This window comes from Cheilinus undulatus, linkage group 10, assembly GCF_018320785.1.
Source record: "Cheilinus undulatus linkage group 10, ASM1832078v1, whole genome shotgun sequence".
NCBI classification, from domain to species: Eukaryota; Metazoa; Chordata; class Actinopteri; order Labriformes; family Labridae; genus Cheilinus; species Cheilinus undulatus.
Window position 1 is genome coordinate 36,637,440 of NC_054874.1, and position 9,247 is coordinate 36,646,686.

The following is a 9,247-nucleotide window of genomic DNA, read 5'->3' on the forward strand; positions in this document are numbered from 1 at the left end:
GAGGGTTTAGCCTCGAGTTGATATAATCGCGGATGGGTTCAAATGGGCTCAGGTGTGAATCTTGTCAGAAGATGTATATGGGTTGAGGGTGTCCGGATTGGTCTGTCGTGCTGTGTTTGAGGTGAAAGACAAGTGAGTCGGATGAGAGGAAGGTAATGTCAGACAGAGTAGCATGATGAGAAGGGTTAAAATTTATGGAAGAGGTAGTGAACTCTGAGCAACGTAGGAAGCCGAAGAATGCCAGGAGGAGCATTGCTTCTAGGGTTTTTTTAGGGATTATGGCAGGAGATGTATAGCCGGATCTAAGAGTATGAATGCAGCGGGCTAGGAGATCGGAAGTGAAAGGAAGTCTTCTGGCTTCAGGACGGGGCTCTGTCTTGCGGAGGCCTTTGATAAGCATGCCGATGTGTGTGGGACAGAGCTGTGCAGGGTGATCCTGTGGCTAGTTTGATGAAGAAGTTGATGCCGTTTAGATAGACTTTGGTTGTAGTTGCTTTGATGTTCTGGATGGAATGGGCATAAGAGATAAAGAGAGAGAATGTCAGAACGTCTAGGGAAGGAAATGGAAGATTTAGAGAAGTGTGAAAAGCCTTGAAGCAGTTCCATCCGGTGAAGTAGGATGAGAGTGATTTTGGGGCAATGCTGTTGATAATGGCGTCTTGTGAGATGTTAACCAGATGTTCCATTTTGGGATTCAGTTGAAGATGGTGTCCGAAAACTGAGGGATTGGTGTTGGGTAAGGATCTGAGTCTGGAGCTAATAGCTTGTATTTCTGAAATGAGAAACGAGACAGAGAATTGGCAATGGCATTACAGTGGCCAGGAATGTGGAAGGCTTTCAAGATGAATTGGTGTTGGATGGAAATCAGAGTAAGCTTCCGCATGAACTGCATGATCTCAAGACTGTGACCTTCTCTTGTTAATGATGTCTACAACGGCTTGGTTGTCTGAATAGATGGCTATGGTCTTTTTTGACCATTGTTGCCCCCAAAGGATGGCTGCGATGATGACCGGGTACATTTCCTGAATCCCAGAAGATGAGGTGAAGGCCGAGAACTCTGGAGGCCATTCGGTGGAAAACCACTTGCCGTTGAAGTAGCCGCCGAAGCCGATGGAGGGAGCTGCATCAGTGAAGAGTTGAATGTCCTCAGGCTTTGAGATGTAGTCGTAGAAAAAGGAGATTCCGTTCCAAGATGAAAGGAACTGCTGCTAAAGTTTAAGTTCCATTTTGCAAGATTTGTCAAGTGAGATGTTACCATGAAGGGATGGGATGGTTGCCGCAATGGCGAGGAGATGCGATAAGAAGGATCGACCTTGGGGAATGATGCGAATGGCGTAGTTGAGATGGCCTAGTAGAGAGAGGAGCTGGCGTTTGGTGCATCTGTTAGCCAGGGTGAAGTTTGAGATCAGTAAGGAAATTCTGTGGATTTTCTCCAAGGGCAGAGAAGCCTGAAATGAGACTGAGTCAAGAGTGATGCCTAGGAACTCTAGGGAAGTGCTGGGGCCTTGAGTTTTCTCATAATGAAAGGGGGACACCCAGTTCTTTGAAAGAGGAGGAGAGCACGTTAAGACCATGAAAAGGAGGAGAAGAAGGTGGTGTAACAGTAAGAAAGTCGTCAAGGAGGTGAATGACATAGGGGAGTTTGTGCTTGTTTATGAGAATCCAGCACAGAGCTTCTGAAAGGGAATCAAAGATTTTTGGGCTGCTTTTGCACCCGAAAGTCAGACGAATGGCAAAGTAGTAGACTCCTTTCCATCTCACTCCAAAGAGGTGCCAGAAGTCAGGGTGAATGGGAAGCACTTTGAAGGCACTGGTAATGTCTGCTTTAGACAGCCAGGCTCCTTGGCCAGCAAGGCGGATGAGGGAGATGGCATGATCAATGGTGGAATAATGCATGGAGAAGTCAAGACTTGGTATTAAACTGTTGATGCTGTGGATGGAGGAGCCATGAGGAGATGAAAGGTCGATTATGAGTCTCTTTTTTCCTGAGTATTTTCGAGTGGCAATGCTGATGGGGCTTATTCTGAAGGTGGGGAAGGGGGGATGGGAAAATGGGCTGATCATGAATTTTTCTTTGACTTCTTCTCGAGGAGTTCATCTACTGTGTCAGGCTCGGCCACAGCCGATTGCAGATTTTCACAAATGAAGGAGGAATCTGGAGTGATGTGAAGTCCTGGATGGAAACCATGTGTGAGGCCATTGATGAGGTACTTGATGAATGAACGATCAGGGTGGTTTTGTAAGGCTAGTTCAAGATTGTGAATTTTAATGGCGGTGTCAATGTACTCACATAGATTACGTTTTTTTTTTTGGATTATGGGGGCATGTTGGTCTGGAATGGGCCCCGCCACAGAAAGAACAGGTGTGAAGGAGGCGGCAGCTGGATCAGTTGCAACCTAGTTCACTGAAGTTGTTGCAGATCATTCTTCCCCCTTGGAAAAGAAGTGGTCTTCCTCTCTTGTCCACTCCTTTCTTGATTGGACCGATGGAGGCCGTCTTGGAGATGGTGGATTTTGGTGTGATGGATGCTGGTGGAGCTTTGGAAGAAAGTCTTAGATTGAAGGAAGGTGCTTGGTTGTTAGTAGAGGAATTGAGAGGGAGAGAAGAGACAATTGTGCAACAAGTGGCGGGATGTGAAGGGGCACAACAGAGGTGGTAGTTAAGGGATGAGGTGGCAGCAAAAACACGACAGTATAACTCATGATCAAGGGTTCCCCAGTAAGTGCTCTGATTGTACTGCTGTAAGTGGCCAGCGGCCTGAGAAGCGAAAAGTGTATGATATGTGTAAAAAGCGCTACCCCCAAAACGTAAGGCTAGGTCCAGAACAATGGACATGTAATCATCAAGTTCAGATCGACGATCGGGGAAGGCAGAGCAAATGAAATCCTTATAATGACCAAATGCATAAGCAAACTCCACTGCAGTAAGTGCTTTTTATTTGGAGGGAAGAGGGTCTTTAAGGGCGAGGGGTCCAAATGGAGTTAGCACTTCCCATGGAATGTGAGGGTTAGTGGTGGAGGGGTGAAGAAGAAGCACGTGGTCATCATAATTACCAGTGAGAATCTGCTGCCTCAGTGTGATTGAAACGGGTGATGGTTGAGAGGACGTGACTGGGCGAACTGGAGGAAGGGAGGTGGCTAAGGTGAAGTTGTTCAGTGGAAGAAGGTGTGAAATACTGGTTGCTCCAGTGGGCCAAAATGCTGAGGAGAGAGGAAGAGGGTTACAGGCAGGATAATTAATGTCTGATGTGTAAGGAAGAAGGCAGGGAGGGAGGGGGGAGGGAAGGTGGAAAAGGAAGCAAAGGGGGAGCTGAGGGGTTCAAGGTGGCAGCTCCTGTAGCAAAGGTGAGAGAGGTTTGAGTGTTGGGAAGCTCAGGTAAGGTTGTAACAGGGCCAGAGGGGGCGAGAAAGGATGAAGAAGGCAAGTAGGAAAAGGGGGGATGTTAGGATGAAGGGAAGTTTGTGGAAGGGTTGACTGAAGTAGCTGGGGAGGGAGAGTGAAAGAAGGAAGAGGTTCAGTGATTTGGGCGGCTTGAAAGTTGGAAGAAGCCTCTGGGTCTCCAGCGGAGGGCACTGTCCGCCTGGCGTCCTCGTTGGTGGTGTGCATGGTGACGTCATCGAGGCTGCGTCGGTCTTGCGTCCTGGAACCCGGAAGTGCTCTGGAAGAGTTTGATTTTGTTGTCTGAGCGGTGGAATGGAATATTCTTTTGGCTGAGGGTGCGTCTCAGGTGAGCAACCGTCCACTCCGAGATGTTTGGAGTTCATGTGTGCTCGACACAATGGCGGAAAGGAGGCGACTCGCGTCTGCGGCTGGTGCGCCCAGCTCTCAGTGTTGAGAGGGGGGAGCGTCTGGAACCCCAGTGTTCGTCCCCTTGCCGCTGTCTGGGTCTTCCCCTGGTATTGACAGGCGGGGAGGGTCTGATGATGTTGGAGTTATCCGTTGAAGAAGCTCTGGAACTCTGAGGAATGTGGACAATGGATCGCACTCGAGGCTGCTTGGAGGGTTGGGGGGCAGGAGTTGGGGAGAGCTCAGAGAACGATCCATGGAGTTGTTCCCTGAAGATGTCTTCGTCTGAGGCCGAAATCTGTAATTCTTCCGCCATGGGAAAGGTAAGCGTGGCTCTAGCAGTATTCGATGTGAAAACAGAAGAAAGGAGAGAAGGAACAGAAGAGGGGTGATTAAATAGGAGTAGGACGGAAATTGGATTATGTTAGAGACGTGGTCTTAGTTCTTGAAGTTAGTTTTTTATAAAACAAAAACTACATTTGGTTGGCCCTCTGTTGAATTAGGTCAGTTAATTTAAAGATCCCTTTGTAAAATCTATTTTCTCTTAGATACTAAAGAGTTTCTTAACAAGTAATTTAAAAATAGTCTTGGTCTTGTCTTGGTCTTGGTGCACTCTGGTCTCAGGCAAGTCTTGGTCTCTAATAGTGTGGTCTTGAGTGCAACACTACCAACCAGCTCAATGTTTCATTTAGTAACTTTTGGTTAATGTTATATCACTAAAGCATTGTATGTTTGCATAAAGTCCTGGTGATGTGTGACACTTTGGCTGCAACTTTCTTTATCCAGTTCCTGTTATCTGGAATGGCTTCATGACCACTGTTGCTGTGCCAGTAATGCCCCACAGTACTTCACTCATTTCTTCAGTGAATACAAACTTTATCTCCTTGGTCTGTCTGCCATAACAAATACATTACAACGTAGCTAAAGAAGCTTTGCTGCTAACAGTCTACTGGCTTCCTCATTTTAGTCAAGCACAGTCATTAACTTTGAGGAATAAATGTCTTTATATTATTTTTAATGGTTTTATATGAGCATTTTCTTATGCATATTGGATCAGAGCATGCAGGTTAGCTCTAGGCCTGTCTACAGTAAGGAAATGAATTTGTTTTATTAAAAAAAGGATGTCACTTAAAAAAAATAAAATAAAATCACTCACAAGTCTAAAGGCCATGTAGAAAATGTTTTTGGTTGATGTAGTTTGAGTATAACTGACATTGTGAATTAACATTCTGCTGATGTGTTCCATTTAGATAACAAACCTCAGAGGAGTTAACTGAGCTCGAGGCTTTAAAAAGCTCCTACCTTATAAATAAAAATCTCTTAATGTTTGTCACTGAGATGAGCATGTGTTTGCATGCTTTCAGAGCATGTATAACCTTTGCCATGAAGCACAAACACAGTGAAACCTGTCACTGTGAACTTTTTTGGGGAGGCTATCTTTAGTGTGCTTGGACCTTAAAAAAAGCAGAGTGAGAGCAGAAGGCTTGGGGGCTGATAAGGACTGCCACTGGTATTGTAGCCAAGCTAATTAGCCAAGAGGAAATTGGGCTGCAGTCCATATCTGTTAGCTCCAGAGAAGCCAATCTCCCAGGGACCCCTCAAGGTGAACAGCCTAGCTACTGGCTGCCTGTCTTTGACAGCCATGATAGCTGAGCGGGTTCAAGTGAAATTTGGAGGCAAGTGAAGTATCCTATTTCCCCCTCATCTAAAAAAAAAACAAGCATGCCAGGATGCTTGTTTCCCTTGGTTACAGTCATTTACAATTGTAATCTGGAGCCAAACCTCTGCAAGTATCATTAGAGTACAACCATATGGCCATACAGCATGTGGCTGCACTTCTCAGGAGCGGCATAGCATCCTATTTTCTGTGCACATGTGGCTCAGCCTATTCATATTCATTGTTGTTAAGAAGTGTTTTTAAATGTTATAACACAACAAACTAGCAAACAAGAGAGGACCACATAGGGGAATAAACACACAGTGGGTGCTCAGTGCTGATGGGAAAACTTTGCTTTATTCCTACCATTAGAATATATTTAATTTGGTTTAGTTTATTTGCATGTACATGAAACTGAAAGAATGAAAGGAATGCTAATTTTGCAAGTGAGACAAAGACCCAGGGGTCTTTTAAAAGCACTTCACAACAAACAGAAATTTATGTATTATGCTCACAAATCGTGACACCACTGAATTGGACATCAGTAACCGGATGATAGGACTCTGGGAGACTCAACTCACTAGGGGGGCAGTTTTTCCAACATAAGCTGCAGAAACAAGAATCTTAACACCAGAGGAGGGGGAAGAAATGAATCAATACAGCTTGATCAACATGCCTTTGAACCCCCTGCAGATGTAATGTAGTCATTTTGTCATGGCTGGGTAAATAGAGTTGTTTTTGTGTCTTAAAGGAGAGAAAATGTAGCAGTGCTTTGGAGCTGGATTCACCTCCATGTAAGGTCCTGAACCAACTTGAAGAGCACTTTCCCTTCAAGCCATGCAGCTAAATTTGGACTGTAGAAACACAGCTGTAGCTCTGCACTTCTTGGCACACAAACCCTTGAGAAGTGCTTGTTAAATGAATTCACTGAAAAGAGAGGGACCAGCTTAAGATGCACAATAAGGATCAGTGATTGTTTTCAAAGCCTGGCCAAACAGCTGAGTATAACTGCTGTTTCCCCCACTGGAAAATCCAATATGTTTGAAGCCACAGAGGGCAACGCTGTCTTCATGAACCGTGCAACATATATCATTTCAGACATCACAGTGCTGACATTTTAATGTGTCAGAATTTAATATTCCTTTTCCCCCCTCTCTTTCCAATTTTAGGTTTTGCAAGGGTAAAGACGTATGCAGGTGTGGGTTGCAGCATGTGTGGCCAAAAATAATAAGGTGTTAACCTCGGGAAATGAATTGAAACTGAGAAAGGAGGGGATGGAGATCTGCTACAAACACAGACAGAGTAATTGGATTGTGACAAGTCAGCTGTGGTAATTCCTAGAATTTCATAGCTCCTTTTCTATTCCTTGTGTTATTTCCCAGCAGCACTGCCTAATAGACAGGACATGATTACTGGTCATGGATGGCAAATTCATGGTTTACTGCACCTGCAGACATCCCCAACAAATAGAACAAATAGACCAGTACTATGGTTTATTATTTTCATTATTACTAGTCATTCAGGGAGCAGAGTTCAGGTTCCTTATAAGAGATTAAAGACATCTTACTTAGTCTTTGTGTTCTGGGTAAAGTGCCATGCATTTAAAGGGATATTTCAGTGGTATAAGGCACTAGGAAGTAGTTACACTGGCCACAAGAGATTTCAGTCTGTATTGCCTTTTAAAGGAGAGCACACTGAGGCTATACAGGGCTACTGATAGGTACACTTGCTCTGCATCATTTTGTAATCTTAGGTTGAGGTAGGCCGAAAATGTCAAAGTTGGCTTAAACGCACAGGGTACAGAAAAAAATGAGAAAGCCTCTCTGTTTGGCACTATTTTGTGATGGCACTTGTTATTCCATCCTGCTACATTGTTGTCTCCTGAACAGCTGTTTGAATCACAGAACCATGATTTAGTGATTTACTTCAGCCTACATTGAGTTTATTTTTTATTTAAATTTACATATCCATTTAAATACATACAGAACAAATTGTCTTTGATTTTGAAAACATGATCAATAGACTACGAATGAATGAATGTGGATGGGCAATGACATGTTTCTTGTTGTTTTCTTTTCTGAAGCCTGCAGACCCAAACAGCTGGTCAGCACTAAGGTGGAAGAACGCATAGCCTATTTGTTGCATTGCAAAATAGTGCCAAACACAGAGGCTTTCTGTAGGAGGAATAAAAGGCTTTGAAATGTTTTGGTTCTTTGCCCATACCCTCTGTGCATCTCCTTAAGGGGGCAACACATACAACCCAACTTAAAAAACTCTGAATTATCCCTTTATTGTGGATTTTGAGATAATTTTACTCAATGATTGCTCACATTTTATAAATTCTTACTCTATATTCATTTATCATATGTTGTGTTGTAAAAATTTTCATTGAAATAAAAAAAAATATAAATATGCTTCTAGTAAAAATCAAATCAAATATGGTCAGAAAAACACAGGTTTGCATTTCAGTCTGACCAGAGAGCAGATGGTTGCCTGTTGGATACTTTGATTTTCCACATAAACCAGCATGCTGCAGGGGATTATATACATTTAGCACAGAGCATAATAAAAACTTTACAGCGGGGTTGCATTCAATAGAGCCCCGTCTCTTGTCTCCTCCAGGAGATGGAGCCAGTTTGCCTGCTCTCCTGTGCCCTGTGTTTCATTTGACATTGGCATGCTCTCTAATGCATCTCACTGGGATCATAGACTTCTATTCTGATTCTATTTTAAGATCCTCTGACTGCAATTAAGTCTCCGAAGCCAGAAAGCAGTCATAATTGAAAATAGCTCACACTGAAGGTGTTAAATGGTTTCATTTACACAGTGTGTTAATGCCTCTTATCTCCAACATGTATGTATTCCTACAATCCAATTTACTGTTGTGGCTCTTGAAGGGCCCATGGCCAAGATTAAGAAATACTCAGGGGCAGATCCACTAAAGAATAGTGCAAAAAGCAATGCTTTTTAGCTCTGCAAATGGCAGAAATATAGCATCTAATCCACAGAGCATGTGCACAGGGGGGATCAACACTAACTGCACACAAAATGCATGCATCAATTTACAGTGTTTAACAAATTTATTAGACCAATACCCAAAGTAAGGTTTATGCCACAGCTGCCCTAAATTAACAGCATTGGTAATTACCAAAAGCATTTTTTATGTTTCTGCAATGGTTAAGACCCCATTATGTAGAAGCTCTTTAACCCAAATGATATTTTTAATGCTAAAATATAACTGTTATTGTTATCCATGAATTTTCAAATGTACTGATTTACAAAAAACTGAAAAATAGTAAAGCACATTATTATTTCTTGATTAATATGTCAAATGATAGTTATTTACTTGCATTCCTGAATAGAAAAAATAGTTTTAGTGGTTGAATGTTATGCTTGATTAATTTCCGACCTCTCAGAGAAGCCCAGTGAGAGCTCAAATTTGGGTATGAAAAGGTGAATTCAGTTTGAAATTCCTCATTCCTGTTCAAAATGGTAAAAAGTGGAGAGCTCACTGAAAATAAAAGAGTCCGCATTAAAGCACTTCATGATGCTGGATGGTCTCTGAGACAAATATGACAGGTGGTCTAATAAATTTGTGAAGCACTGTACATGTACATAAATGTCAAAATATCCAGTTCTGAAAAAAAAAAAAAAAAAAAAAGAGGCATAAACCCTAGTAAGAGAAAGTGAGGTCTGGTTATAAAGAATGTGAGAGGGAAATGATAGCTGGGATGTGAAACTGATAGTTAAAAATGGACAAGAATCTTTTGATGATGGGTTTGGATCTAACCTTGAAATTCACAT

General features: G+C 42.8%; 1 pseudogene; it reads right to left on the minus strand.

Annotated features, from left to right (window-relative positions):
* Positions 1–694: 694 nt before the first annotated feature.
* Positions 695–2,064, minus strand: LOC121516139 (annotated as a pseudogene).
* Between the last annotated feature and the right edge of the window lie 7,183 nt (positions 2,065–9,247).